The sequence below is a fragment of the Peromyscus eremicus genome, chromosome X, assembly GCF_949786415.1.
Source record: "Peromyscus eremicus chromosome X, PerEre_H2_v1, whole genome shotgun sequence".
NCBI classification, from domain to species: Eukaryota; Metazoa; Chordata; class Mammalia; order Rodentia; family Cricetidae; genus Peromyscus; species Peromyscus eremicus.
The window spans coordinates 109,123,891-109,132,094 of record NC_081439.1 but is presented as its reverse complement, the minus strand read 5'-3'; the positions used below and the strand labels follow the sequence as shown (position 1 = coordinate 109,132,094).

At 39.3% G+C, this 8,204-nt stretch overlaps 1 non-coding gene across 1 annotated transcript; it reads right to left on the bottom strand.

The window, feature by feature from the left end:
• Window positions 1–3,916: 3,916 nt before the first annotated feature.
• LOC131900331 (U1 spliceosomal RNA) lies at window positions 3,917–4,078 on the bottom strand. The gene has a single exon (XR_009376228.1). It is a non-coding gene; the product is annotated as a U1 spliceosomal RNA (small nuclear RNA).
• Window positions 4,079–8,204: the final 4,126 nt, after the last annotated feature.

The following is an 8,204-nucleotide window of genomic DNA, read 5'->3' as shown; positions in this document are numbered from 1 at the left end:
TGCTAAGAGTAGCATCATTCTATGAACATAAACCCAAATATTTTGAAAGCAATTTGAAAGGCACAACATATCCATTTAGCAAATAGTAGTAGTTGATTCCACACTACGACCTCCCCATCTCCCTAAATAGAGGGTTGTTTTTTGTTTTTGTTTTTTTTTTTTTTGCCAGGTTTACTATACCAGGGATAAATTCTTTCCCATGGAGCTGGTCTCAAATCTAACCAGAGAGTCATTGATTATCCTCATAAAAATCATGCCACTATTTAAGTGGGAACATCTTGCCTATGTATCAACCTCCTTTTTTTTGAGACAGGATCTCTCAATGAACCCAGAGCTCCCTGAATTAGCTAGGTTTACTGGCTAATTGGAGTTACAGGAGTACACCACTGTACCTGACTCTTTACATGAGTGCTGGGGGTTGTTAGGGTCCTGGAGAAGTCCCACAAAAGACCACCACCCACATATACAATCAACAAGAGTGTTTATTATTCCAGCATGCTGGGGCATGCCATCCCACACAAAGGCAAGATGGCAAAGACCCTGAGAGAGATGTAAAAAAGATCCTTTTAAGCATAGCCAAGAGGAGTTCCTAAGGCAGTTAGATCACTTTAGATATGATTGTCTTAAGCAAATGGCAATCATATCAGTATGTTCTTTTTTTTTTTGTTTTTTTTTTTTTTTTGTTTTTTTGTTTTTTTGTTTTTTTGTTTTTTTCGAGACAGGGTTTCTCTGTGTAGCTTTGCGCCTTTCCTGGAACTCACTTGGTAGCCCAGGCTGGCCTCAAACTCACAGAGATCCGCCTGGCTCTGCCTCCCGAGTGCTGGGATTAAAGGCGTGCGCCACCACCGCCCGGCTCATATCAGTATGTTCTAATTGTCCAGGGATGGTTAGAGGTTGGTCAGACTACAGTTTTCCATTTGGGGGCAGGCCTGGACAAGTCCCTGGCTTTGTCCTTGAACTGCTGTGGAGGCTGGCTGGCCTAGCATGTACTGACTGTGGGGGCTGGCTCAGTAGGCTTGGTGTATCCTATCTTCCCTTGTCTCTGTTGTCAGGGGCTCCTGTGATTATTTGCCCTTTGTTTGTGGCTCTTCCTCAGAAACTGTCTGTCCAGTCTCAGGAAACTGAAATTGAGGCCTGATCACTGAGAGAAGACTGAGCAGCCTGTTATGGCATCTCTTTGGTCCTCTCAGGGATCCAAACTCATATCCTCATGCTTGTGTGGTAGACACTTAGCTAACTGTGCTGGCTAGTCTTATGTCAACTTGACATACAAACTAGAGTTATCTGAAAGGAGGGAACTTTAATTGAGAAGATGCCTCCATAACATCTGACTGTAGAGCATTTTCTTAATTAGTGATTGATGGGGGAGGGCCAAGCCAATCATGGGTGGTACCATCCCTGGGCTAGTGGTCCTGGATTCTATAAGAAAGCAGGCTGAGCAAGCCATAATGAGCAAGCCATTAAGCAGCACCCCTCCATAGCTTCTGTATCAGCTCCTGCATCCAGGTTCCTGCCCTATTTGGGTTCCTGTCCTGATTTCCTTCAGTGATGAACAGTGATTTGGAAGTGTAAGCCAAATAAACCCTTTCCTCCACAACTTTCTTCTTGGCCATGATGTTTCATCACAGCAATATTAATCCTAAGGCACCAACTGAGCCACTTCTGTAGCCTGATGAATTGACTGTTTGTCATGAAATGGTTCTTCTTATCCCTGATCTCTGATTATACTCTTGTGTTGAAGTGCATTGTGCCTATGCCTTATACTAATGCAGCCACTGCCTTTGATATATTTGTTGCTTACATTGCATAAATTTTTAAGTTTTATTTTCAATGTATATGTTTATATATTTAAAAGGTGTATTTTTTATTCTGTTGGATATCAAACTCAGAACTTCATGCATACTAAGGAAGTCATCAATCATTGAATTTATGATGGCTTGAAAGAGAATAACCCCTATAGGCTTGTATGTTTAAATACTTGGTCCTCAGTCGGTGGCACTATTTGGGTAGGATTAGGAGATGTGGCCTTGTTGGAGGAGATGTGTCACTGGGGTAGGCTTTGAGGTTTCAAAGCCCCTTGCTATCCCTAGTGCACTCTCTCTGCTTCCTGCTTATGGTTCAAGATGTCAGCTCTCAACTTACTGTTCCAGATGCTATGCCTGCTGCCTCCCAGCCACAATGGACACTTATCTCTCTGCTCCCATAAGCCTAAATAAACTCTCTTCCTTCCGTAAGTTGACCACAATGTTTTATCACAGCAATAGGAAAGTAGCTAATACCTCTGTTAAAATATAGTCTGGGCCAGGTGTGATGGTGCACACCTTTAATCTCAACAGTCAGGATTTAGAGGTATGTGGATCTCTTTGAGTTTGAGGCTAGCCTGGTCTACATTGCAAGTTCCAGACCAGCCTGGACTACATAATAAAACCCTGTCTCTAAAATAAAATATTCCAACAGTCTTTGCAGTTTAATTGGTTATTTATAGTTAATATAAGTATTGATATAGTTATATCAATTATAAGTCTATCATCTTATTTTGTGTTTTCTCTTTGACTGTTCTTTGTTTCTCCCAATAGCCTTGCTTCTTATCTTCTTTTGAATATTCAACCTATTCGGTTGATTATTTATTTATTTATTTATTTATTTTTGTGGTGTTGGAATTTGCACCCAGGGTCACAGGTGTGCCAAAGAAGTGTGACTCCTTAGCTACAACTATAATTACACAAATTATTTTAGTGGGAAGTTCTGATAGGAATATATTTTGATGTCATAAATTTTAATCCATCATTTAAAATACTCCACAAGACATTTTATTTTTTTACATTTATTTTTATTTAGCGTGTGTGTGTTTTTGTGTACATGCTCCATGGTGCCTTTGTGAAGAACAAAGGACAGCTTGTGGGAATTGGTTCTCACCTTCTGCTATGTGGGTCCCAGAGATTAAACTGAGGACTTAAGGCTTAAAAACAAGTGCCTTTACCCCCTGAGCCATCTTGCCTGCTCTACAGGACATTTTTAATAAGCCTCAAAACAGTTTCAAACCTACAGAAGAGTTTTAAGCACAATACAAAGAACACTGCTCATCCCATACCCTCTTATTTCTAGACATTTCTATGTGCATTTTCTAAAATATAAGAATGCTTTGTTATAAAGCTCTAAGATAACCATCAACATTAGATTATAACATTGCTATTGCTACCATCCTACGCAAGTTTTGCCAGTTTTTTGGTAGTGTCCTTAAGCCAGACAATCCAATTCAGAACCAAGTGCTGCATTTTGTTTTAATGTCTACTCAGTGTCCTTCAATTTTCAATACTTGAAGATAATAGTCTAGTCATTTTGTGAAATGCCCCATACCTTGGGTCTTTCTGACATTTCCTCATGATTATATTCTAGCAATGAAATTTGGGCATTAACACCAAAGAAATAATGCTTTCTTCTTTCATGGCATCTTACCAGGGGCTGTGTTATTTCACTGTTTTATTTTTTAAGATTTATTTTTTTATTATTTTTTAAATTATGTGTAGTTGTGTGTGTTTGTGTTGGGATAAAACCCTTTGGAGGCCAGAGTTGTTGGGTCCCATGGAGCTGGAGTCAGGTCATTGTGAACCACCTGATGTAGTGATTGGAAATGAACTCAGGTCCTTTGCAAGAAAAGCAAGCCCACTGTGTTTTATTATTGGTGATTTTCTCTTTGTTCATTTGGTTAAGGTGACATTTTCTGGATTTTCTCTACTGTAAAGTTATTTTCTTGTCTTTGTTAACTTTAAGTATCTGGCAGAAAGAAACTTTGACTCTATGTCTGTCTATCAATCATCTCTTTCTACAGCTAATGAGTGACACCACACACACACACACACACACACACACACACACACTCATGCATATACTCACAAAACTTACTGTTTTTATTTTGAGGGAGAGTATGAGCATATTTCCCCATTACCAAAAATTATACAGTCAAGTTTTCCACATTTGAGGAAATCGCAGGGGACAGAACAACCAGAGTGCAACAGATGAGCTTCATCCCAAGGAAATCACCTTCATAACCATGGTATCTCCCCTGCAAGTTAAGTGTCTCATCATTCATTCATGTCAACGTGGACTCATAGCTTTCTACTTTAATATTTTTTCAGTCTGTTATTGTGATGTTCAAATTTACTGGAGGGAACCCTTTTAAGTTGGCTCCTGTGTCTTTTTAACATGTTCCCATAATTCTTTGAACAATTCTTTATTTTTAGGGACAAAAAGAAGTTCCAAGCCCATTTTATTTGGTGTCTAAACACTTTGGAATTAGTGTTTTCAGCAAAGATTCTTGGTTCCTTTGGGTGGAGAATGTTGATTTAGGGACCAAGTATTCTCATTGCTATTAGTATGTTGCTACTCTTAGGCCTTCTCAATGGATTAACAGTAAGAAACCCGGTTCCTTAATACAATACGTGTGCGTGTATAATGATTTGAATGAGAATGTTTCCCAAAGGCTCACGCATTTGAACACTTGGTCCCCAGTTGATGGCGCTGTTTGGGGAGATGTGGCCTTGCTGGAGGAAGTATGTCACTGAGGGTGGGCTTTGAGGTTTTAAATCTTCGTGCCATTCCTAGTGCACAAGCGCTCTCTGCCTCCTCTACTTTATACTTGCCATTCAAGATGTGAGCCCACAGCTTCTGCTCCAGCCACCGTATCTGCTGCTTGTTTTCATGACTCCTTACCATGACAGACTCTGAACCACAGCCCAAATACTCTTTCTTCTATAAGTTGCCTTGGTCATGATGTTTTACCACATCAATAGGAAAGTAACTAATACAGTATGTAACCAGTCACACATTGCTGAAATTATCCCTTCTGTCACGAATATGTTCATTGTGGTTATTTAAAATATATGATTGAGAATTTTAATATCTGGATCTTCTTTAAGTCTATGCTTATTGCCCATTTTCTCTTGATTTTGGCTAGTGGTTGTCTTTTTGTATGGGCCATTATTAGTAATTAAGTGTAGAACATAATATAAAATGTAGAAGAGCTACCAGTTGATACTCTTTTCTTCTAGATGGTATTTATTTTTTCTTCCTTTGGCAAGAATACAAAGCAAGGATAAATGACTGTTGGAGATTGAGACTGGCCTTTAGTTTTTATAAGGCTGATCTAGTTCCCATTCACTCTTATCCCAATGATAAGATTCTAATGGTTGGGAGTTGATAGGCTGAGATTTTTGTGGTATTTACTACGATTACTCTTCCTTCATGAGTCCTCAACTCTATTTACATCTCTGAGAGTTTCTGACACTGTTATTTTTTCACCATCTCTTCACAGGCTTTTAACATTTCATCCACAGATTTCAAACTGACAAATTGCTTAGAAGCAAAGATGTAACCAGATCTCTATCTGGCTCATCTATTTCTTGCTCTACATTTCCCTCCTGTCCAGAATTTCAGCTTGTCAATTCCTCACTATCTTGGAGGCCCTCCAGTGTGATCAAGTAAAAAAAAAAAAAAGTGCTTTCCAGCATTTTTTTCTTGAGACAAGGTCTTACCATGTATTCCAGATCCTCTACTTCAACTGCCTGGGTTCTGAGATTGCAGGTGAGCCCTACCACGCCTAATCATTCAGCTTCTATATTCATTTTCTATGGGATGGTTGATCGGAAATAAGTCTGCCTTTGCCAGAAAAAAATTGATTTATGCTCATAAATGATTAGTGTGTGTGTTTTTGCCATATCTACAGAGAGAATGGAAACCAGTCTCAGCAATCACACCATGAATATTCCAGAATCTGTTGCCACCACTCTGAAGTTACAGTGAATGGCCTCAGAGGAAGCCTTTGGAGGATCTTGAGCAATATAGAGCTCAGTCTCATTGAAGAGAAGGAAGAGGATCTGGATTGACAAATGATAGGGAAAGGGAAAGGAACTGGCTATCTATAGCCATGTACAGAATATGATAATTGGTGTTGCACTGGACTTCCATTACAAGGTGAGGTCCATGTAAACTGACTTCTCTATCAATATTATTATTCAGGGTAATGAGTCTCTTGTTGGAATTTGAAATTTCTTGTGTCAAAAAAATATCTGCAGGGTTCAGATGAGGACAAATGTTGCCTTTTCTGTTTATCAAGCCCATAAAGATACATTCAATCTTGAAAGAAAAGATACTGAACTTGTCTCAGATTCAGCTACTTTGATTCAGCAAACTGTAACAATTAAAGGTCAAGGATCCTGACCTATTTGAGTTCCTGTCCTGACTTCCTTCAGTGATGAACATCAATATGGAAGTGTAAGCCGAATAAACACTTTCCTCCCCAACTTGCTTTTTGGTCACTGCATTTTTTCACAGCAATAGAAACCCCAACTAAAACATAGCTGAAGAATTTGTTCAGAGGTAAGTTTTGCATAGCATAGTTACTGCTTTAATATTGTGAATATGGAGGTTTTTAGATTGAGTGGTTAAGTTGCTACAAGATTGCACCTGAGGAAAGACTAGAGTAGTAGCAAGGCCAGTAGGGAAGATGATAAGGTGGTCAACTATACTGTCAACTTGATTGGAACTCAAAGTGCTCAGGGTTTTGGCTAAATATTATTCTGGGTGTGACTATGAGAATGTTTTGGATGGAATGAATATTTGAAGTTAATTAGAATAAAATGGACTGAGTGAAGCAAGTTGCCATTCTCAGTGAGGGTAAGCCCTTCCAGTCTGTTAGAGGTCTAAGAGAACAAAAGTTGGAGGAAAGGAGAATTCACTTTCCTGTTTGTTCTCAAGCTGTGACACTGGTCTACTGCACTTGGAATAGGATTAAATTTTTCTTGTATTTAATCATTTTTGTTTTATGTGGATGGGCATTTAACCTGCATGTATGATTGTGTAGCACGTGTATGCCTGGTGCCTTTGGGGGCTAGAAGAGGGGGTTGGATCCCCTGAAACTGGAATCACAGATGGTTGTAAGACACCATATGGGTGCTGGGAATCAAACTGGGGTTCTCTAGAAGAGTGACAAGTGCTCCTAACCACTGAGCCATCTCTCCAGCCCCCAGAATGGAATTTATACCATTGTTTCTCCTGGTTCCCAGACCTGGGAGTTGGATTGGAATTGTACATTGGATCTCTTGGGTCCCCAGTTTGCAGATGCTGTATAATGGGACTTATCAGAGTCCATAATTGTATGAGTCAATTGCCTACAATGTTATATATGTATATACACATATATAATTTCTAGGGTACCTTGAAAAGCCTTTTTAAAATACAGATGGAGGGGTTCAATTTTAAGAATGTGTGAGACATTGTGGCAGAGATGTATAGTACATGCAAATGGACAGAGGTCTGAGGGCAAAATATATATTTGAGCATCTGTTAAAGAGTGATGAAATCATGTAAATGATAGAGCTTTTCTGGGATTCTCACATATTCTAGTAAGAGGAAATGCAGAAAGAACCGTTTACTCAATCTGTCCAGCTATTTACCTACCGAACTGTAAATCTAGTGGTTGGAATATGGACTTTATATTTGATATATGTGTTATGTGTGTGTTTTGTTTTTCATAATAAAGTTAATTGTTTCATAATCTATGTATAATTAATTCCACAGTGTGATCCAGTTACTCTTCACTAATTTTTGTTTGTTTATTTGTTTTGGTTTTGGTTTTTTGAGACAGGGTTTCTCTGTGTAGCTCCGGCTGCCCTGAAACTCCCTCTGTAGACCAGGCTGGCCTCAAACTCACAGAGATCCACCTGCCTCTGTCTCCTGAGTGCTAGAATCAAAGACATGTGTGCCACCACCGCCTAGCTCAATCCCTCACTAATTTTTTGAAACAATATCTCATTATATAGTCCTGGCTGGCCTGGCATTCACTATGTAGGTCAGATTGACCTTAAGTGCACAGAGATCTGCCTGTCTCTGCCTTCTGAGTGTTAGGATAAAGGTGTGCATGACCATGGCTGGCAACTAATTTTTAAAACTGTTCTTAAGTTCTGAGTCAAAAGAGTTCAGGCTGATGTTGTTATAAATAGATGTTATTTGGGGGGAGACATCATTGATAACTGTAGTGGGGAATCTTTAAAAATTATTTTTATTAATGCATATGTATGTGTTCCTGCTTGTATATGCATCATCTGCAGGTGCTCATAGAGACAAGAAGAGGGCTTTGGATCCCCTGGATGCTGGGAACCCAACTTGGGTCTTCTGCAAGAGCAGCAAGTATACTTAATGGTTGAGCC